Source organism: Canis lupus, chromosome 3 (genome assembly GCF_003254725.2).
Source record: "Canis lupus dingo isolate Sandy chromosome 3, ASM325472v2, whole genome shotgun sequence".
Classification (NCBI taxonomy): domain Eukaryota; kingdom Metazoa; phylum Chordata; class Mammalia; order Carnivora; family Canidae; genus Canis; species Canis lupus.
In genome coordinates this window covers 75,368,742-75,392,391 of record NC_064245.1, presented here as the reverse complement: position 1 = coordinate 75,392,391, position 23,650 = coordinate 75,368,742, and the positions used below count along the sequence as shown (strand labels likewise).

Here is a 23,650-nt window from a genome sequence, read left to right as displayed (position 1 = left end):
TGGAGTTAATAAATGCTGTTTGTATGGTTGATGGATGTGATTAATAAAACCCATCAGGACAAAAAATATAAATAATTGCTTTGTGAAATGGAAAATGCTAATTGTGAGAGACAATCAACAAGAATCGTTGTGCTTGGATAGGCAGCACCAAACTATGTAATTGCTTAGTGCTCTCCCTTTGTTTTTACAGAAGTGACAACCAGTGATTTCTTGTTAGTCCACAGTTTTATTTGTACCATGCACCTGCTGCTTTTGAATATAATAATTAAATAGTTCAATTTACAATTCTATACCTTCTTTAAAGCCATCATAACTTTACTTCATTAAAAAGAATAAAGATGACAGCTTACAAAGTACCTGTTTTCGGTCGTACTACTCAATCACAAAGATAAATCTTTTAACTACCACATGTAAAAAACATCTCACTTCCCTTAACTACTTCTCGGAAGGGCAGCCGCTTTACATACTTGTAGCTTTTTCTCCAAACTATGTACCTGACACCAAACATAGGTTTCACATTTCCAAGTAAAGTCCAACATCTCTTCAGGTTTGTTGACATGTTTCCAATCCTGTAAGTGTCTCCCAGGCAACAGAATTCTAGGAGGACTAAACACAGTATATGAAAAACAGATGGAAATTGAGATGTTGATCAAGTGAATACCAAAAACAGTGAAAACTAGAAAAGTGACAGGCCTGACATCGATGTTTGTATCCTAACTGATACTGCAAGAAGCAAGTAATGAAAATTGACAGCAGATTTACCTGCCTGTAATAGGCAGGACTGGAGACAAGCTGTGGGGGTGACTGGCTTGATTGATGTGGTATGCAGAATCATGCCCACCCCACCCCCAAGATGGCTAATTCTTAGAACCTGTGAATATGTTAGGTAACATGAAAAAGGGGAATTAAGGTTTCTGACCAGCTGATTTTAAAATAAAATGATCCTGAATTATCTGGGTGTGCCCAGATAATCTCAAGGATCCCTACAGTGTCAGATGGAGGTAGAGGAGTCAGAGAGAACTAGGACTACAAATGGACAGCCAAAGAGACATGCAACATTGCTGGCTTTGAAGATGGGGGAAGTGGTCTAAGGGCTTAGGAAGGTTAGTGACCTCTAAGAAGCTTGAAGAGGTAAGAAAACAAATTCTACTCTAGACTCTCCAGAAAGAAATGCAGACTTCCCAGCACCTTACTTTTAGCCCAGTGAGAGCCAATATGGGCTTCTGATCTCCAGCAGTTTAAGATAACAAATTTGTATTGTTTTAAGCCATGAAGTTTGTGGTAATTAGACAGCAGTAATAGGGAACTAATACGACCAACATTATTTGTCTTTTCTTCACTGGTATGGGACCTGGAAGCCAAGGGAATCCTAAAAATAAGCAGTTAGAAGATGGGTCACTATATTTTTGCAAAACCATAATGGAAATGGAAATATACTGAGGTCCAAATAGTTTCTAGAGCAAGGGAGAACCAAAACATATAGTGGTCTGGGCTATCACAAAAATATGGGACACACAGATCTTTACAGAGTCAATACTACCCCCTCTTCTTAATCCTCTCCTCAAATAGGGTGAGGTCAGTATTTCCCTGAAGTATCTGAGTGGAAGCCTCTAACACATGCAAGTAAGAACTGAGGCCAAAAAACATTCCCCTTGACTCCTCCTCTCAGCTATCCTCTTTCTGTAAACCAGACACTACCTACTGGCTGGGAAACTATTGAAATGTCAGTGCTTCCTCTGTGTCATACATAAGTTCTTGTCCTGAGGACCGAGACAGGTTGCTCTGGCACAAGGTAGGACATGGGGATCTCGATGAGTGACACATAGCCTGAAGTTGTGAACCATGAAATGGATGCCAGAGTCGGCAGCCCCCAGTGCTAAAAACTCCACAACTCAGATGTCCTCACATAGGATTCTCTGTCTTCCAGCTTAGACATATTGTCTCTATATCCTAAGGCAAATCCAAACTTCATATCCCACTCAGAATTTCTCCCTTAAGTTTCATTGTTTCTGGAAGCTCTTTCATGTGTTCTATGTTTTGTTTTTTTTTTTTTTCAGATACTGGCCCATTAGGTATAAAACAGATGGAAGCTGATGTTGAAGAACATATTTCACTTGGAAGAGCAGTACGTATTGTTATAGGCAAGTTCCGCTATGAAGAGAAAAGTGGGCCAGTTATGCTGTGGTAAGAAGTACAGTAAAAGTACTCTTCTGTCATGCAAATAATGCAATTTCATTAGACTACAGTCAGGGAGACATGTAGACATGGTCCCAAAGAAATGTAGGAAAGAATATAAAAGGTATAGATTATAACCATCTAAAATTATGATATAAACAAGTGTCTGAAAGTGAATACCCAGGTGCTTAGAAGTCCAAGGAAAAGCAGATCTTGTTCACACTCAAACACATAAACACACACAAAGAGGTGTCTGGAAAAAGGAATATAGTATGACATTACATGTAACATTGTTAAAACTGGGTCTACAACAACGATGGGGATAACTGTGGAATATGGTAAAATTGGGATTTGCGCTCTAACAGATCTTTGTGTCACTCAGGTTTGTGTACCCCATCCAGGTGTGTACACTAGACTACTAAAATTGTATGTATAGAAGATTCAATGATTTGAATAGAGAAAAATGGGCAGGCAAGACACAGTGCATTAGAGCTTAAAATGAGTTGTTGCTATGCAGATAGTTGTTGCTGTTGCTTTTAATATATGCCACTCATATCCAGAGACCAAGGAAGAGTTGAATTGGATCTTGTGTTGCCTCTCTTCTCTCCAAATCATGAAGTGCCCAGTGGAACTATACACCACAGATATATAAAGAATGAGAAGTAAATCTACCCCTTATTATATTGGAGTTTCCTGTATAATTTCTCATAGTAGAACTCTGATAAGGCTTGATTTGAAATTTTAACTAATTTTGAGGCCTAAGCTTTTCCTTCATGATTATTGTTTCCATGAAAACTTTATGTGGAGATGACCAGTAGGTAGAGGCAATGTGATTTGACCCTAGACCCCAGAATTTCCAGGGAAGGTAACTATTTGCCTAGTTACATATTTTCTCTGTATGTTTCTGCCTTTCTGTCTCAGGTCTCTCTCTCTCTCTCTCTCTCTCTGTCTCTCGTCTATCTTCCCCACTTTTTCGGCTTCCTCTCCTTTCCTTCACTCCCCTCCTGTCCTCTCTGAAAACCGCTAGATGCCCCTTTACAGAGAGAATACTGTTACTTAACTCTTGCATGCTTTTGTTTCCCCATCCATAAAATGGTCCCAAGGATAAGCTCTTGGTTATTGTGAGGATTAAATAAGACACCCTATAGCGATGCATTTAACAAAGTATTTAGCACATGGTAATGCATCCAAAAATGATAGCAATAACAATGGTGGAGCTTGTCAAAGAAAAAAATGCACCAGAGACAGTTAAGGAAGAAAGACTTTATTCAGCACTACTGCAATGATAGAGGAAGATTGAACTCAGCTCCACTGAATCAAAAAGCAGGAGTGGTTTTTCAGCCCTGGAGTGAGCTAGTGGTGAAGTACTAAAGAATGTTGGAGGAATAGCTGGTCAATGTGATTGAACCAGGGATGTTTGTTAATTGGCAGAAGCTAAGGTCCTACCCTCCCACAGAGGCTGGGAGATAGGAGTGATATCTCCTTTGATGATTGCATTTGAAAGGCATGGCTCTCAGGGCCTTGAGAAAGACAATCTTGGCTAAAGACTGCCAGAGGCTAAGAGAAGATTTATATCTCAAAGGAGCAGAAAAAGAATTTACAACTAAAAGTGCCCTAGAGTAAATGTTCTAAGAAAAGAGAGGTCAACAGCCTAGAGTGAGGAAGAAGCCTATGGGAAGTTGAGTCATGCTGAGGGGAACAGGAAGGCCTCTTGTTCATGATATTCCAGAGAAAGGTAAAAGTAACTGCAAATGTACATGGACCGTAGAGACAATGAATTAAAGTAAAATTATGTGCATTTCACATTTATTTTCTTTCAGATAGAGATTAGTGGAATTTAAGCACAAAACATGCAGAATAAAGGTCTTGTGAGCACTTGTGGAGTGTTAATTATATAGGTGGAAAGCTTCTTCAATAAATCATATTTCTATTCTTTTTAATTTCTAGATTTAGAGATTTAATTCTAAATTTAGATATTAAATTTAGAGATTTAATATCAAAGTGAGCTAAAGGGGATATATATTATGAGAAATGAGAGAGGATATATAACCCATTAGTGCCACATACCTGGGTTAAAATATTAGTATATTCAAAAATAAATCTTATTATTCACCTCTAAGTTTTTGTATGAATGTGTTATTAAAATACCTTTAATATTAAAAAAAAAAATAAATAAAATAAAATAAAATACCTTTAATATTAACCCTCCTTCATATAGCCTCAGGCATGCTGAGAAGAATATCACAATAACTACTCATTGTTTAAAAGCATTGACTAAATTTGATCCTGAAAGTATTTCTTCTTTATGCTCTGTAAAATTCCCTTCCTTGAAGTGTGCTGAAGCTGAAGTTAATTCTAATTATGGGTAGGAAAGGCCACCCATTTTCAGCAACTAAACTAAGAGGAATATGTAGATGAATTGGGTATGCTGGCAAAATCAGATAGAAAAATGCAAATACCCTGGCAATTAGGTATGTAAGTCAAAGAAAAATATGCAAATGACCTAGTTTTCACACTAGAAACTTTTATTAAAATTCTACTTTTGAATTTAGGAATCTGTTAATTATTTCTTTCATAGTTAAGATGTAAATTAGTTTCTTTCCCCTGTAATTATAGTCATGATAATTGTTATTAAAATTTACCCAATAGACAACAATAGACAACATTTAGTATTGAGACCCAGTGAGTCTGGGTTCATAAACAACTCCATTCTCTAGGCATGTGGCCTTTGCCAAATCTCTTAATCTTTCTAGACCTCCATTTCTCACCTGTAAAATTAGGATAAATGTTACCTGTTTTACTATTATTACATGTCCTTCTCAGGAGAATTAGCGCAGGTGGCATTACATTTGCAAATGGGTTTTAAATTTCAAAGTAGTGAAAATATTTTGCTCTGGTCATTGATTATTGGGTGTCACACGAAACACCCTTGAACTACAAGTATATCTCATCTTGATTTTGCTGTGAAACTCTTGTAGGTGAAATCTAGGGTCTATCCTCAAGAGATTGACTTCAACTCTAATTCATGCCTGGAGGGAACTGAAAGTCCTTTAAAGACTTTTGCAGATGGGTGGTAAACTTACATTCTCCTGGTTATCTCTTCTTATGCCTCCTTCTCCCTGTGCTTTCCCTATTTCTCACTGAGTACTTTTTTTCTAATTTAAGATTTTATTTATTTATTAAAGAGAGAAGCATGAGAAAGAGAGCACACAAGCAAGGGGGGGGGGGTCAGATGGAAAAGCAGACTCTCTGCAGAACAGGGAGCCTGATGAGGAACTCAATCCTAGAACCCTAGGATCATGACCTGAGCTGCAGGCAGATGCTTAACTAACTGAGCTACCCAGATGCCCCTTACTGAGTACTTCGGATGTGAAATGGCTCCTTCTTCATGGTTTTTCCACAAACAAATAGACAAAAACAAAAACCTCACACACAGAAAGACATTTAATCAATTTTTACAGGAGATTTTGAGTCCCACAGCTTAAATCATATATAAGATATGTCAGTTCACTGTCACATTAGCCCCATCACCACTAGAGGTTTCTTACTGACTTTTGTTTCCTCTACTCAAGCATCCAATCATCTTGCTGCTGTTCCTTCTCCTCTATTTGTTCTTTTCCTTCAGGAGCTCAAGAAACAAATACAAAATTTCTATCTTTTTATTATAAAGAGAAGCTTAATTTTCTTTTTATTGCTTTGACTCTAATTGAAACACAAGCCTTTAGGGTTTCATGTTGTATCCTGATGTTCATCAAATAGCACCTGGCTTAAAAAAAAAAAGCCCCCAAATAACAACAACAACAACAAAAAGACAAAAAATAACAACCATAATAAAAATGCCCTAGTGCCAGGTCCTAAATTAAAGGGCTATTTCACCTTGGTACCCAAGAAAGAGTTGTAATAGTTAAAACAATTATGGAGAGATTTAATAAACTTCTTGTCTTTTTCTAATGAGAGTAATGGACTAACGTGTCATTTTAAGGCAACCCGGGTGGCTCAGTGGTTTAGTGCTGCCTTCAGCCCAGGGCATGATCCTGGGGTCCCAGGATCGAGTCCCGCATCGGGCTCCCTGCATGGAGCCTGCTTCTCCCTCTGCCTGTGTCTCTGCCTCTCTCTCTCTGTGTCTCTCATGAGTAAATAAATAAAATTTTTAGGAAAAAAAAAAAGTGTCATTTTAGATATTTGTAGATTGATCAGGTGTCCAGAGCTTAGTGTCCAATGTGAGATGATTTTCTTGGGGCCAATTCTGAGTATGTATAGGTTGTTCATTTCCATAAGAAATCTATATAATCTTCAGCTTTGTAGAAGCGTTTGTTAGTGTTGCTAGAGCTCTATTTGAGATAGTAATTTTCTTGAAGATGCAATTACAGAATCATCTATTAAATTATATATAATACCATAAGGGCAAGAACCTTCTCTTGTCTTATTTTCTCCTTTATTCTCAGAGCCAAGTTCAGTGCCCAGGACCTGGTAAGAATTCAATAACAATATGTCATATGATGATAGTATAAACAAAGAAGTGAAATGTAGAAACAGAAACATAGAGTTTTATTAGGACCCCTAATGTCAATATTCCCTTTGGGGACTTTTGACCTCTGTCCCTCTAGTAATATTGCTTGACATTCTTTTTGTGAGTTCCCCTTACTGTAATTTTGTATCCTCCTAATGGCCCCATCCAGTTAATCCCTTTCTGCCATGCTCTTTTCTTTTTCTTGCTCCCTGTTTTTCACCCTTTTGCTTGTGAGGCAAATACTAGAAATGCTGATCCAGTCTCCTGGAGGAATATAGGACCTCCTTGAACCCAAATGAATCATCTGAGGGCTAATATTAAACATGTGCCTCACTGTTCAGTCCCAATAACCATAGACATTAATGAAGGCATTTGCTGGGATGAAAATGTGCAAAGGGAAATGAGAAGCACTGCTGTGTTAAAGGGTACATCCACCTCACTCTGCTTGTCTCTGAAAGAGCTCTTTCCTGCAGATTCAGCATGAAATTATGCCAAGTCTAATAGGCTTTCATTAAAATTTTCAGCTAACATAGTCAGAACATTTGTTTTTGATAGATTTGTAATGAAAACAACACAGGCAGGATAACTAAGAATCAATGTTTTCAGATGAAAGGGAAAAGGGTCCATGAAACAAGAACATCTAATAGCTCATCATTCTGATTTTTGACAGCATAAACACATGTACAATGTAATTACCAAGAAATGAAATGGATTGCTTTGCAAAGAAACCATATATTTGGAGGAGAGATTATGCATGTTGTTTTTTTATGGTAATGATCTTCACACATTGTTTTTGGTGATGGCTTTCTCTGGTCCAACGATTCTGTGGATGATCAAGGATCATTTTCCTCTTCAGAAGGAGATTGTCAAGGTGATCAAGACTGTATCAGGATCATTTCTGCAATTATTGATTTGGATTAAAGACGTCTATATGGAATTTGTGTTTGCTACTACAAAAAGGAAAAAAATATCTCTCGGTACTGGTGGGCAATTGGTAGTAAAAGGGAGATGGAGAAGTGGTTGCTACATTCAACAACTGGGAAGTCAGTTGCAAAAGAGTATAGCAGAAACATCCTCTGGCTATTTATAGACTAGACAATACCTGTTTATCTGGCTTGTCCCTCAGCAGAAACTCATTCTCTGGTGTTCAGGGCCACAAAAGAAATTGGGCCAGAAGGACAAAGTACTTGAGAACATTAGAGTCCTAATGTAAATACATTTCTATCACAGTCACTTACACAAATATAAATCAGAACTCAAAATAGCAAATTGAAGAAGAGTGAAAAATGCATCCCAGGGAGTGAAAAATTGTGTGTAGGCAATTAAGCTTTTGGCAGCTGCTATTTGAATTGGTAGCTAATAACATCTCCTGACATGTCAATTCCCTGCGGGTAAGACTGAATCTGTACAAATATGTGTTATTTTTCTAATTTTTTTCCTAAATAAAGTTAATAAGACTGATGTTATAAATTTCATTTGATTTTTGTTAGGAGTAACTACCTAGAGTTTCATTTAACAGAGACTCTCATGTGTCAAGATGAAGATTTATAGAACCATGTAGTAAAGATCCAAGTAGTAATAATTCATATCTCTAGCTAATTGCTTTGTAAAATGGAATTAAATAGATCATCATATGGATAACTATTAAGCTCTTTGATAATAATTGAAAGGTAGCATCTTGTAATTGAAAGGTAGCATCTTGCCCTGGTTAAGAACATGAAAGACAAAATCAATTTGAACCCAGATTAATGTGGACAAATCTGGACATATTCCATAGTCTTTTTCTGCTCGGTTCTCTCAACTATAAAATTGAGATTAATAATAATACCTACTTTTAGCATCTTTGAGAAGGAAAAATCTAACAAGTAGCATCTCCCTTCCCCACCTAAGTTCTGAACCGACTGAGAAATAAGTGGAAGAATCAGCAGAGAACCTAAATATCATAAAGCCTCAGTAGGAAAAATCAGTTAAAGGTGAGAGATGACATTAAATTGTTCCTGCCTGTCCACTCCAGCTAGATCTTTGAATAGGGCATTGGAGAGGAAATTAAGTCTCAAGAACAGTCTCACTTAAAAATAATTGCTTCATCCTACTGACTCATAAAGAGACAAAACATCAGAAATCAAATCTCCTGTTTAGGAATTTTGAAAGACAAGCTATATATTTTTGAGTACATGGACCAGTGGCTATAGCCTAATGACCAGATAAGTCATCCCACTTTCATGGAAAGACTAGGGAGTCAAGAGGTAAAAATATTTAGTAAAAGTCACTTCTCATGGAAATCCACCACTAATATTCCCTACCTTTTTATTTCTATAGACCATTGGGATTAACCTTTCATATTATGTTCATGTAGGAATATATCTAGTCCCTTGGAGAGACTCCTATCTTCTTGAGGTCACTCCATCAACCCCCACCATTCTCCAATGGGTATTTTCCCATGACTGCTGGTGGGCAGTGCAGATTTTGTCTCCAGATGCCCAGGAAGGGATCAGAATAGAGCATTACTCAAAACTACTTCCCATCCCAGATCATATCAAAACTGCATTTTCCATATGCAAAAAAGATTAAATTAAAATATTAATGAATAATAAATTAGATGAAGAATTGCATTAATGAATAATAAATTGCATGAAGATTCTCCAACTACAAAATTCTAGCAACACAAAGAAACCTTAAATTTATATAAATCTCACCCTATAGTCAAATACTCAAGTCCAAAAATTAAATGCCTGAATTTGGACCAAATTTCCTAGATTCTCCAAAAAAGTACAGATTTCAAGTCTCTCATGTCATGGATAAAACATGTGTTGTAGCTTTGTTTGGAGAATATGATCAGTATGCATAGAAATCTAGTAGGTGTTTACAGCTCCATGTTCCCAGCTAGACTCATTCTTTGGGAGCAATCTGGGGCCTGAGACAGGCAGGGTCTCTTAGTCTTTGAATAATTTAAGTAAAAGCAATTTGGGAATGTTCTTCACACTTTTCCTTCCCCAGTTAGTTAAACTAACTAAGGACAGACACAGAGACCAAAAAAGAATCAGAAATGCAGTTTCAATAGTAGTCCTAGTAAAATAGGACTTCAGGTGATGGTAGGACCACCTCTTTCCTTCCTCATGCTATGCTCCTGCATGTCCCTGTCCTACCCAGGAAGCTGCTCCTTGGTATTGAAATTAATTGTGTTAAGAATCACATACTGGTTAAAAACTAAATGTGTAAGTCTATGAAAAGTCTATGAATCTGTTTTTTTTTTTTCTTCCTAACGTTGAGAGTGATATACCATAGGCATTTTGGAAACCATTTTTTTAAACCATGTCTACTTGTTTTTTAGAATATGGGCTTCAGGGACTTCTATCTTTAAATTTCTAATTTATTTTCAACAAATTTTGTCTGTTCCATGAATTATTTAAAAACATTGGAAATATTAAATATTAAAATAGCAAAAGATTAGTTATATAAATGCTAAATATTTCATACAATCTTATACAACCATTAAAAATGTTGTAAAGACAATTCTTATAAAATATTTGTAAATGCCTAAAACTAAATAGCATATTTTTGACTTTTAATGATGTCCATAATATATGGACATTATGACTACTGCATTAGTTTTTGCAATCATTTCAGAAGTGTTAACCCATATTTTATAATTATTTAGTACTGTAGAAAAGACATGATAAAAGTTTATTTACATTTTTTTAATTGTGAGAGGAACTGTATATATACATACATATATAAAATATAGATACAGATATAACAAATATATGTGTACATATATATTTTTAAAGGAAATCAATTATAAATTTTACAACGCAAAAATTCACGCGGGGAGGGGGAAGCTTCCTTAAAAATCCCTTGCTAAAGGCAATGTGAAGTTTGCTATAGTATATCTCAATTTCCATGATATCCCAATATCATTAATATGCAAGTGATCATTGTCTAAGGATAATCATGACCATTTGATTATTTCAAGGAATTTTTACACAGTCATCTGCATATCCTATACCTTTTAGAGTGGGAAGGATAAAGTAGAGTTCAAGACTGTATGAAATCCTTAAGCCTTATGGATCATTCTGGATCATGTTTATACCAAACTCCTCTTGTCTAACTGGTGCAATGTGCTATTGCTGTATGAACTGACTCCTGCACCTTGTGTGTGTGTGTATGTGTGTGTGTGTGTGCATGCAGTCACCTTTCTTCACCTCATTCTGCCTGGTGCCCGTCACGTGTTTGTGAGAAGACCAGCTACGTATGGATAAATCCAGAAACTAAAGCCATTAGGGGTTAGTTAGCAAAGGACAGAACAGGCAACGGTTGAGGCAGGAGAAGGTTGAAATGCATGGCCAACCATGGCCTTTTACCTACAGTACCCACAAGGACTGGTACACCACCTGGTTTTTCTGATCAGACCACTCAGATTTTACTTCCTTAGTTGTGTCTTTTTTCCCTTTTTTTAGAATTAGCCTGTATAATCTGGAGTGGACTTTTTTATGTTAAGTATTTCCATTCTATGTAATTCTCTCACTGCATTTTAGATGTCTAACCCAGAGTATGTTTTTCTGGATGAAAAGCATTTACCATCCTGGGAGGCCCAAGATACAATATACTGACGTCTTCAAATCTTGCAAAAAAAGGGTAAAATCAATCAAAATGCAATCTCATTCATTCTTTATTTATATTCATTCATTCCTTCATTTATTCATTTAGTAACAATTTAATGCATACTCTACCATGGTTTTTCTAGGTGCTATGGATAAAATAGGAAACAACACAGACAAGTTCTCTACCTTCATGAAAGTTACAACTGAGCAGGATACACTGAATATTGGTAAACAAGTTATTGTATAATAAGAGTTTCATGTGATGGTAAATGCCATCAAGAAAAATAATGCAGGAAAAGTAGATAGAGATTGATAGATGCTTAGGGAAGGCCTCCCTAGGGAGGAGACATGACTAAAAGAGAGCACCAAGCAAAGGATTGAAAGAAGAGATTTCCTAATGGAGGGAAATAACGAGTCCAAAGGCTCTGAGGCAGGAAGGACCTCAGTGTGCCTAGGCATCTGAAAATCAAGAAGATGGTGAATGTGGCTGGAGAGGAATAAGCACTGGCTGAACAATAGGAAAGAGATATCCTCAGAAAACAATTCCATGGGGTCTGGTAGGCCATGGGAAGGATTTTGGGTCTTAAACTGTGATATGAAGATATCAAGGAAAGAGTTGGGAGCCATGACATCTGATATATATACCAGATGTTGCTGAGTAGAGACTATTCTGGGCAGGCAGGCATGTAGGCAGGTCTGTAAGGAGATGACCACAGCTGGCCAGACACAAGACGATAGTGGCTTGGATCAGAGAGGTCAGTAGCATGAAGGGGCTGAGATGTGGCTGTATGGATTTGATTTGAGAGGGAAAAAGTCAAATTAATTTTGACTCAGGGGCTTGGGGCCTGAGGAAAATGGTATACGGTTATACCATTTGCTGAAATGGTAGAGACGGAGTAACTGACTTACATGACTGTTAATGAAGTGACAAATATAAAAGCTATTCAGATTCTATGTGGAACTATTTAGTCATAATAAGATTGGTATATATTTAGGATAAGATAACTGAAATTCAACATTGATCTATTTTTTAATCCTCCATAAACCCATTATCCTCACTACTGACAAGTGAAAAGTTCTGGCATATGACTCACTTATTTGTGAAATCACTTCCTCAGTACATACAGATGGTGTTTGTGGAGACGGTGATAGGGGACGGCCTGTTGGAGGAGCAGGGATCCTCCGAGTCATATGGGACTATCTCACCTATGGGGGAGAATGTGAGCTTGCTTGTGTTTACACCCCTGCAAGTCAAAGCCAAATTGCAAGCCTTTTACTGTCCTTTTCGCTAGTCTAACATTTAATATGTTTTTGCTGCCTTTTTTTTTCTTCTCTATATAGCTTTCTGTAACTGTTGTCATAGCAACAAGATAGTCTTTGCTTAGGAGAAATGGTTTGGACAAAACCGAATTATAAATCAACATCATCAGTAATATGACTCTTTTTACACTATTTTTATGAACTCAGCTAATACTGAAGAGTCATACTTTATTGAGATGTAGGGACATAGGACCCACTTTGTCTAATGCAGAAGTCAGCAAACTTTTATATAAAAGGGCCAGATGATAAATATTTTAGGCTTTGAGGTCCATACAGTCTCTATCAAAACTACACCACTGCCCTTGTTGCATGATACAGTTCTAAACAATATGTGAATGAATTGGATGTGGCTGTATCCCTGTAAATCTTTATTTATTTTTTATATATTTTATATATTTTACTTATATAAAAACAGGCTGCAGACTGGATTTAGCCCATAGACAATAGATTGCCAATCCCTGATCTAATGGATTCCATCCTCTCACTTTCTAAGATAAAATGCTCAAAGTATATTTACTGTGTCATCCACAGCAGAGTTCCTGGGCCTTACCTCCGACCTACCAATTGGAATTTCTTTGGTTATGCATTTGTAACAGGCTCTACTCCCTAAGTGATGCCCAGTCAAGTGTATTTAAATACTGAGGTTTATCAAACCTCTATAAAAGCTTCCCTAAATAGAGTAGGGTGCAAATTACCACAAAGCTTCCTACATTCTAAAATCAATATCCATCCATTATAAGTGAAGTAACATATGAGCAGCGTGAATAGTATTTTCTTTAAAGGAGAAAGAAATTTGACAACATTTTAAAGTCTGAAGATTTAACTTGAAAATATGGATTTCCGGTTCCTCTTATAAATCATAAAATCTGGCAACACAGAGCCCACATTCTTGCAAGCAAAATCCTGCTAGAATCAAGTCATGAACACCTGATTTCAGAGAAAGTACATATGCTGACTTAGACCACACTCCCCACCACTCTCGACCATCATTTATGGTGTCGCAATTTACCTATTTCAGTTACACATCTGCCTTCTGTTGTTGTTTCATTTTACAATTAATGATTTAATAAATGCACTCTGAATTCTTATCAATCATGGTTTATCCCTGGCTGATATAGCCATCTTTCTGATATCAGAACATGAGGGCATGTGTCATAGCTATATATATATATATATGCAAATTTTTAGGCTGCCATTTAAATAGAATGCCTCTAGAATGGAAAAGATAAACTCCTCTTATATTTCCTGCTGTAGTACCTATGTTTGTTGTTTCTATTAGGCATTGACAGAAGGGACCCTGAATGATAAGTGACAAATCAAATGCATGTATTTTTATCATTGTCAAAATATTTCACAGAGACAGAAAGGATCGAGCTGCAATTTTGGTTTAATAAATTAACATCTGTTCCAGCACCCCATATTTAAAGGGAGAATGTGTTCTTTGGCTCCCTTGTGCTTCTAATGGGGACACTTTCAGACGAAGACTGGAAAAGGGGATAAAGATAGAGTGTGACTAGAAACATAAGCATTTCTGGCTTGCCAAAGCAAATGTCACTTTTCACCTTTTGTACTTGCTGACAGGAAGTGAAGTCTAACTCTTACTGGTTGACATTTCCTTTTATTCTGTGTCCTCTCACTTTCTGCACTCTACTCTGAGCCCCTGGGGGGGGGGGGTAGGAAGTAGGAGAGTATGGGGGAAAGGGGAGAAATCACACAAAGATAGAACTCCTTTCTAAGGAAGATGTTTCTATCTCTATGAAGAGATTTAATATGAAAAAGAAAAATATCACTTGGAGAGCATTTACTACTAGCTTTTTGTAAGAGGAAAGGCATTTATATCCACTCATAATTGTCTTAATTTTTTAGCCCACCACTAATACCAGGAAAGGATAACAAATGTTTATGATGTTAGACACTAGATTTGGTGTCACACAAAGATAGGTTTGCATGCCAACTATGTAACTTCAAAATTTTGAATAGTTACTTCTTTTTTCTAAGGGTTAGTTTGCTCATCTGAAAAATGAAAAGGAAAATCCTTTCTGCCTCATAAAAGTGTTATGAAAACTAAATGCATATAAAGGATTTAACGAAGGGCTAGGCATTTAGGAAATATTTCCTTTATCTAGTAAATATTTCATTTAGGAAATATTTCTGCCTAATTATAATTTTTATCTGTAAAATGTGGATAATAGAATCTAGCTCATCAGTCTATTATGAAGATTTACTCAAATCATACCCATGAAATATTTGTCAGAGAGCCTTACACATGGTAAGTCCTTGACATATGGCACTTATTGCTATTAAAATTGTATTATTGTAACAATTGTTAATAATAATCACAATCATTTGGGAAAAAAAAGAAATTCATTGTTAAAGAGATGGCTAATTGTGATCTAATTTTTCAAACTACAATCCAAATCATACTACATAAAAAACATTTTTGGTTTTCTTGGCAGAACATAGCATAATGTACTTAAAAAATATAGGTTTTGGAGTCAGGCAGATCTGAGTCTGGTTTCCACCCCTCTAGTTACTAGTTGAGTGAAGACATCAGATTTGTCATCTCCCTGCTTGAGTTATCTTTGAACCATAGGAATCACTTAAATTAGGGTAAAAAAATAGTTCAAACAGATTTTGTCAAGATTCAACGAGATGGGTGTGACCTTGATGTGAAGGCTTGGCAATCTGCCTTGGGTTCCCAGCAGTGCTTTAGTTTCAGAGGCTTTCCAGTACAGGTTTGCTTTCCACATGCTGTTGGTCATGTTCATATATATTTTTAAGTTGTTTGCAAAGACTCCGTACAGACTGCTCCTATCATCTAACACAGTGGTTCTCTCAGGGGCAACTTTCCTTCCTGGGGATTGTGGAGGCCGAGAAAAATTAAGGCCATCCCACCTAAAGTTTAGCATTAGCACAAGTACAGCCATCTTTCCCCTTAGTTTAAAGGGAAAAACTGCAGAATATCCTCAATATCCTCGGCAGGTAATCCCATATCAGAAAGACAACAGAGCCCACGCCCATGGTAGAAAATCCCCTAGACCAGCCTAATTCTTCCATCCCTTCTGGAAATCCCCTAGACCAGCCTATAAAAAACCCAGCTGTAACCCACTTCAGGGTCCAAGTCCCTGCTCCGCTGTGCCGGGTACACTTGGACCCAAGCTCGAGCTTGTAAATAAACCCTCGTGTGTTTGCATCGGTGTTGGCTCCTCGGTGGTTTCTCGGATTCGCAATTTTGGGCACAACAGGGATATTTAGCAATGCTGACAGACATTTTCTATTGTCTTGACTGGGCTGTGGCAGGGGAGCGAGGTCGCAAGGAGAAAGAATTCTACTGGCATTTAATAAGTAGGGGCCAGATATGCTCCTAAAACATCCAACAAATACACAGGGCAGTTCCCCACAGCAAAAGATGTCAAATAGTTTAGCCAAAATGTCAGTGGTACCCTAGTTGAAAAACTCTGATCTAATACATTGATCTTTGCACTTCCTTCAACTTCATGGAGTTGAAAAGCTTAAAATAGACACTAGCAATGCCAAAACAGGTCTTAGAAACTGTCAATGTGCATAATAGGATTCTCTGAAATACTGAAGAGATTTTCCTATACTAAAATTCTTCCTTTACTCATCTCCACAATTGCAGATTCATTCCTTTGATTATATTTAATGCTTTTCTTAATAAGAAATGTATAGCAGCTCATCCATCATTAATCACCTATGTGTTTATTGCATATGTTGTAAAAACATCTAATATTTGCCTAGATAAGGCTGAAGAAGCATGGGTACAATAGGCTCTGAGACTGGAGGGTTCAAATACCAGTCATCCACAGTGACTGGTTTCAGTGCTCCAATATTTGACTGTTTTGAGTCTCAAATACACAAAGCAGTTACATGATGTGTTTTTGTTGTTGTTGTTGTTGTTGTTGTTGTTTAACCCAAGTAAGTAAAGAACCATCTCTAGACCAAAATAGCTTCATAGAGTCCTACAGCTTAACATCATTACCCTGGCCTACAAGGCCCTCTGGAATGTAGCCCGCCCATGCTCTGATGTTGCCTCTGCTCACTCAGCTGTTGTTATGTTAGCCTTCTTGTTATCCTGCCAATAAACCAAGCTTGCTCCGGCCTCAGGCACATTCTTCTAAGTTTTTGCTCGGCTTCCAAGCTCACCTCATGAGAGCCTTGAACATCCTATCAAAAATATTACCTTAGCACCACCCTTTACATACAATATTCCCTTTCCATGCTTCATTCTTCTTCACAGCGCTTTTCACCATCTCACATTGATTGTATTGTGTATCTGTTTGTAGAGGTGTATTGCATGTCTCCACCATTCTAGAAACTCAGCTCTCATTGACTTGTAGTCTCTATAATCATCCTGCTAATCAGAATTCCATGGAATACAATTGGGCAAATTCTTTGCTAATCTGTATCTTTATACTTTATTTCCTCCTGACTTTTCCATTAAAAAATGAAACATGCTACATCGGTGTGTCACTAAAATATGCTAGAAATTCCAGTACCTATCAGAATTTTGGTTTGTCAAACTAGAAGCCCATGGATCAAATTTGACCAACAGAGAGTTTTAACAAAATTATATCTGAGTGGCTTTCAGAGGAACTTTATTCTCCAGTTCACTCCTGTACCTACTGAACTATTATCTTTATCTACATTAGGTGATTACATATAATACATATTATATATATGGTCATACCCACATGTATTTATGTGTGTCATATAGATATTAATATCTATCTAAAATATCTATCCTAAGCCCACCTATCTATAAGAAGTGAAGGTATTATCATACCTGGTGACCTCACACATTTGTTTTTTTGCCTGGCTACCAAAGGCATTTGAGTTTATTTATAAACCCTGATCTATATGATAAACACACACACACACACACACACACACACACACAATTTGCCTGACTCGACTGAATTGCATTTGTTGAATTCAATTGAACATTATGCATAAGTGGAGTAGGTGGCTGGCTGTGCAGTGCCTTGTGAAGACCTCATGTACCTCTCTTGCACCCGAGACTTGTTTTCCCTTTTGATTCAGTGATGATGAAATGTCAACGTGAAAAAGCTAGAACAAGCCACAGAGGTTTTAAACAGTCAGTGCAGCAGCCTATGATGCTACACTGGTACCAAGTACATGTTTCCCTGCAGGATTGCTCCCTTCTATCTCTAGCAACTTCTGATGGCTCTGAGGGTATAGGAAGAGTAGAAAGCCCATTATTAAACTAGGCACACCCATCGAGGAAAAACTGAAAGATACCACTGCTTAGGGAGGTTCAAAAAAATGAAGAGAAAATGGGAGAGAAGCTGAAAGAAACATAGCCTTTGATTTCTCCTAAACCGGAAACTGCCTATTCTTTACTTATTCAGTGCCCTGTTTGTCTACATCCTGATTTACTATTACCTAGTGGTAGCCCACTCACCTTGTTTGGTGTTGAATCTTATCTTCACAGAAAGAATATGAGCCTCTCTAAGATGAAGCAAGGAAGTTTGTTATTAAAATCATTTTTGCTGTTGATGCCCTGTGTTTCTTCTCAGTTGACCAGCAGCCATGCCAATTTCTAATGACCAAGTAATTCCTGTTTGTTTGAATTTCTGTTCTCCCTGCCCCCCAACACTCCCCACGCCCCAAGACAGAGTCTTCCCAAGACACAGCAAACAACAAATACAGTTTGTTCCCAGGGAATTTGTAACATCCTGGCTCTTAGTTTTGTGCCGGGAATTAACCCCACATCACACCCTGCTCCTCTTCACTGGTACAAGCTCCTTGTGGTTTGTCTCGCCTGTTTCTTTATTATATCTCTCACTTGGCTTCTGGTAAAGGGGCCCCAGCTCCTTACTTGACCTTCTTCCATCACAAATGTCTGCATCCTGATGATCCCATGGTTTTCTGTCCCAGACATTGGACAGACACAGATTCACCCTTATCCTGTATTTTATTTAAGTTTATTGTAACCCCTGGATGGTTTATTTTTTTTTATTTTTTATTTTTTTAATTTTTTTTTTAATTTTTATTTATTTATGATAGTCACAGAGAGAGAGAGAGGCGCAGAGACACAGGCAGAGGGAGAAGCAGGCTCCATGCACCGGGAGCCCGATGTGGGATTCGATCCTGGGTCTCCAGGATCGCGCCCTGGGCCAAAGGCAGGCGCCAAACCGCTGCGCCACCCAGGGATCCCTGGATGGTTTAAAGTGATAAATGCTATGTGTGATTTTCAAGGAACGTAGATGATTATCAGTGGAAAACCGTACCTAAACTATTTGTTGATATATCTTTTTGTTTGTGAGAATTTAAAGGAAAACACTTTTCTGATGTATTTTTTTCCCTATCTGAAAAGAAAACCCTCAAGGGAAAAAACAGACACAGAAAATATCTAATCCTCACTCAAGGCTTGAATTTATATAATAACAAAGTGTAGAGCCCTGTGACTTTCTATTGTTCTGTGCTATGAAGAGGCATCAATCTTGCTTTAGACACTATTGTCCAGCTGAAACATCCTAACAGACCTAGGCTGAAAATAGGAGCCTCTTTACTACATAATCATGCCCTTAAAAAAAAAAATGTTCTGTATATGAATACTCACCAGATTTTTTCCAGCTACAATGTAGCAGGCCAGAAGGTTGACAAGATTCATATAATAAGCCATGTAAATGCAGCTGATGGAAGCTTTATGATTGCTTTAAAGCACAATCCATCATAATCACATCTTCTGAAAGCAAATGAATGACATGATACCTTAAATTATAGGTTTCCTATGGAATGAAGAGTAATCTTTTATTTCCTTTTATTCTTTATGTCTCCCCACACTCTATTGATAATTCTGGCAGGAGGAATATGCATACAAGTTTTGTTCCTCTTTTAAATGACTTTAATTTAAAATCAATTTGAAAAGTGCCTTATATTAGGAAGCCCTATGGAATGCTGTTGAAAACACACATCTGCTGGGTAATTTTTTCATGTAATTATGTAAGTTAAATCTTCATAAACAAAGTAAAGGAAATTATAATCCCCAGTTCTAGGTTTTGCAAAATAGCCCAAAGCACATTTTTTCCCTAATGAGTGAGTCAGAATTAAATTGAACAAATACCACCAACCAAAATTCAATTATTTCCTCCTTGTTCATAAAGAGCTGTAAGCAATGGCTCTTTAGTTAAAACGCATCACTGCGTGCAATGCTCCTCTGACCTAGAAGTACTATTTTAATTTTCAAGGCATGAGTTACTAAAAAGGACACAATTGTTTCCCTACCAATATCCTTCCTCTTTTTCTCCTAACAAGCCATTCTCTTTCTAACCCTGTCCCTCTTCATCACTTACGCCCATCTGTTCTCAAAGCTACTGCCTCTCAGGCCAATGGAATGAGAAAGGATGTGGACTGGTTAGCTTCTGTTGTGTAATAAACCACCGTAAGCTTGGTAGCTTTAAACAGTTACCATTTGCTTACTTCATAATTCAGCGAGTTGGCAATTTGTGTTGGTCTTAGCTGGTGATTCTTCTGGTTCAGCTAGGTTCAATTATGTGGTCGTGGAGAACTGCCTCATTGCTGGGCATCATTGGTCTAGAACGGTCTCAGCTGTGAAGATTCATGTCTGCTCCATGTGTCTCAACCAGCAGATAAGCCCAAGTTGTTCACATTGAATGCTGGACAGTTTTGCAAGAGAGAAAGCAATGGCATAAAAAAGCCCTTTGTAGTCTAAGCTCAGGAAGGTAGGGTCTTGAAAAGATATTTATACACCTATGTTTACAGCAGCATTATTCACAATAGCCAAAAAGTGGAAGCAACTAGAATCCATCAATGGATGATGAATAGATAAACAAAATGTTGTACATACAAACAATGGAATATTATTTAGCCTTAAAAAGGAAAGATTACCTGTAGCTTTGTAGTAATTTTTGAAATCAGAGTTTTAGACCTCTATCTCTGTTCCTCTTTTTCTTTTTCCTTTTTAAAAGATATTTATTAATTCATTTGAGAAAGAGAGTAGGGGGGAGGGACCTGGGGAGAGGGAGAGAGAGAAACTCAAGCAGATTCCCTGCTAAGTGCAGAGCCTGACTCAGGACTTGGTCACACGACCGTAAGATCATGACCTGAGATGAAACCAAAAGTCAGATGCTTCACCAGCTGAGCCACTCAGACATCCCTCTTTTCAATCTTTTTCAAGATTGGGATGATTTTGCTATTTGGAATCCTTTGAGATTCTATATGAATTTTAGGATACATTTTACTATTTCCATACAACAACAAAAAAATGTTACTGGAATTTTGATAGGGACTGCATTAAACCTATAAAAAACACATGCATTTTTTAAGGCCAAACAATCTTGATTCTAAAACTTGATAAGTTATTGCAAGACAGGAAAATTATAATTTTATTTTGTTTGTGAGCATAGATGTAAATATTAAAATTTATAAAATTAAAATATTAAATAATAAAAGAATATTAACTATTAAAATTCAATGATATAAAAAAATCAAGATTAGTAGAATTTATGTCTAAATATAAGGAAATAATATTAGAATATAAAAAAATTTCTTCACATTAATAAGCAATAAGACAGGAAACCAATAGAAAATTAAGCAAAGGCTATAAACAGGCAGTTTCAAAAAAGGGAATTTCCAGAAAGGTAGGAAGCATACAAAGAGACGCTCATACATAAATAATGAAATAAATAATAAACAAAAATGATATATCCACCAATATGACAGAAAACTAGATAAAGTTGGATAATGACAAAGTTAGTAGAGATATGGCTGCATAGGAACCCCTGCACGGCTTACAGATGTGTGGACTGGAGGCCATTCTGTCAAAGAAACTGGTGGAATTCATTCAAATTAAGTATACCTATATATGGTGACCCAGCATATCCCCTCCTGGGTATATAGCTCAAAGAAATTCTCATATGGGCTTATATGAGGCCACATGTGAAAATGTATACACATGTATACATGGTAGCATTGTTTGCTGCAATGTGAAGTAGAAACCAATCTATCTGTGTCCACCTAATGTGGTATAATTAGAAAAACTTGATGATATGCTCATGTAGCAACATGAATACATTAAAACATAGTGCATTTTAGAAAAAAAATGAAATTTAAGGCATAATACAACTGCATGAATTATACTTTCAATATACACAAAGCATCATTACATATTTTGTAAAAACACTAAAATCCTTAAAAAATGCAGTGGTCAAACACATTAGAATATCCATGAGAAGGAGGAATGGGAGTAGGGAATGGGGAAAACAGGAATCCAGAACAAACAAACCAATAAATCAGACCATTGATAATTGTGTACTGAGAACTGTGCCTTATATTTAACACAACTTCTTGCAACTACGAATAAGAGCAACAGCAAAGTCACAAATGGAAGCAAGATAGAGGACCTTACACCCATGTTTTAAATATTAGTAAAGAGAATAATAACCAAAGAGGAGAATCCAGAGATTTTTTTCACATTAACACAGACTTATAAACTCTTGAATGTAAAAGGGAACAATTCACTAAAAAAGCAAAATGAAAAATATTAGACAAGGAAAAGATATAATTGGTGGAAAAAAATATTCCATGAAGTTTGGTAATGCTGAGATCTATTTTAAAGATGAACAATTAGCTTTAGGAGATTTATCATGAGACTTCATGGAAGCAAATGGACATGAGGGAGCCTATGCCAGTTGGTCTTGTTCTGAGTGGTGGAGGAAGTGTGTCAGCATTGACTAACGAGTTGGCACTGAAGGATGAGTGGTTGAGGGAGAGGAAGTAGAATAGCAGGAGGTTGTTTTTCTCAGGCCTTGATTTGCTATCTCTCTTTAATTCTCACAGTTTCCCCCATCCCCATAAATATTTTCTTTCTACCCTGATGCTCAAGACAAAAACACCTGAGGATCAACTTCCATTTCTCTCTTCCCTTCATTCCCATATTCAACGTCTTAATGAGTCCTATTAGATTGCCTCCAAAATATACCCCAAGTCCATGCATGTTTTTCCATCTCTACTAAAATTTTTACCAAACTGTGTCATCCCTTGGATTGGTCATCTCAATAGTCCCTTGTTTTCCCTGCTTACCCTCTGATCCTCTAATCTATTCCTAATCCTTAGACAAAGCAATCTTTTGAAATGAAAATAAAATTACACCATTCCTCTATTATGATCCTCTAAAAAATTTCCATTATTCTTACAATACAATAAATTTCTAATATGGTCTCAAGGCCCTTGCCTAGTATTTCAACTAAATATTTTACTATTCCCACTACCATTTCCCATCTTCCAGCCACACTGGCTTTCTGTCTGTTTTCAGACACTCTAGCCTCATTTATACTACAACATTTTTGCACATCTTGTCCTTCTGATTGGAGTACCCTTCTTGTGATCTTTGTTTTACTTATTCCTTCCTATCTTCAGTTGCCAATTTCAACTTCAAAGAGGTCTTCTATGCACACACTTTCTAAAGGCACTCCTCCCAAAAAATTTGTTTCATATCACCTTATTTCATCTTACAAATGTGCTTGTTTGTTTTATGTTCCCCACACTAAACTGTAAGCCCTGCAATAGTTGGGTTCTTTTCTTCTCTCACTACTCTATCCCTGGGGCCTAGAAGAGGGCTTTGCACAGAGTAGACACCTAGAAACATTTATTGTTGCTGAATGAACAATGTAAGGATTACAAACTTTGCCAATTTTCAAGGGCCTAGTTGAATTTGAATACATTTAGCAAAAAGAAACAAGCTGGATGCTGGGAAAAGACTACGGTGGGCCTATTTTTTGGGAGATACATGTGAGAAGCCTTTACAGTGATAAAGACAATACAAAAGTTTTGGTTTTCTATTGATGTAAGAGAGATGGTGTCAGAAATAAAAGAGAATAAGTCAATAAAAAAACAAACTCTGATACTGGTAAAAATTATCATCATCATCATCATCATCGTATCTAAGCTTTACTTAATAGGCTATATACAGTTGGATATACATAGTCTATTGAATTTCCTTTCATCTATAGTATTTTGTAGTTCTTTGCTTATGTTCTTA

The 23,650-nt window shown here is 36.9% G+C and overlaps 2 long non-coding RNA genes across 5 annotated transcripts in view; one reads left to right on the top strand and one right to left on the bottom strand.

Annotated features, from left to right (window-relative positions):
• The first annotated feature begins 587 nt into the window (after nt 1-587).
• The window catches only part of LOC112653727 (uncharacterized), a 49,087-nt gene continuing 26,024 nt past the window's right edge, over nt 588-23,650 (top strand). For 2 of the 4 annotated variants that reach the window (XR_003132448.3, XR_003132447.3), the window contains exons 1-2: nt 588-821; nt 2,058-2,125. This is a non-coding gene — a long non-coding RNA (uncharacterized LOC112653727). Of the gene's footprint in view, nt 822-2,057; nt 2,185-23,650 lie in introns of all 4 variants that reach the window. The other 2 variants (XR_003132449.3, XR_003132446.3) reach the window with 1 other exon arrangement.
• Nucleotides 19,211-23,650, bottom strand: part of LOC112653728 (uncharacterized) — a 72,955-nt gene continuing 68,515 nt past the window's right edge. The window contains exons 4-5 of the long non-coding RNA XR_007409966.1: nt 20,071-20,267; nt 19,211-19,336 (exon numbers count right to left, since the gene is read on the bottom strand). This is a non-coding gene — a long non-coding RNA (uncharacterized LOC112653728). The remainder of the gene's footprint in view (nt 19,337-20,070; nt 20,268-23,650) is intronic.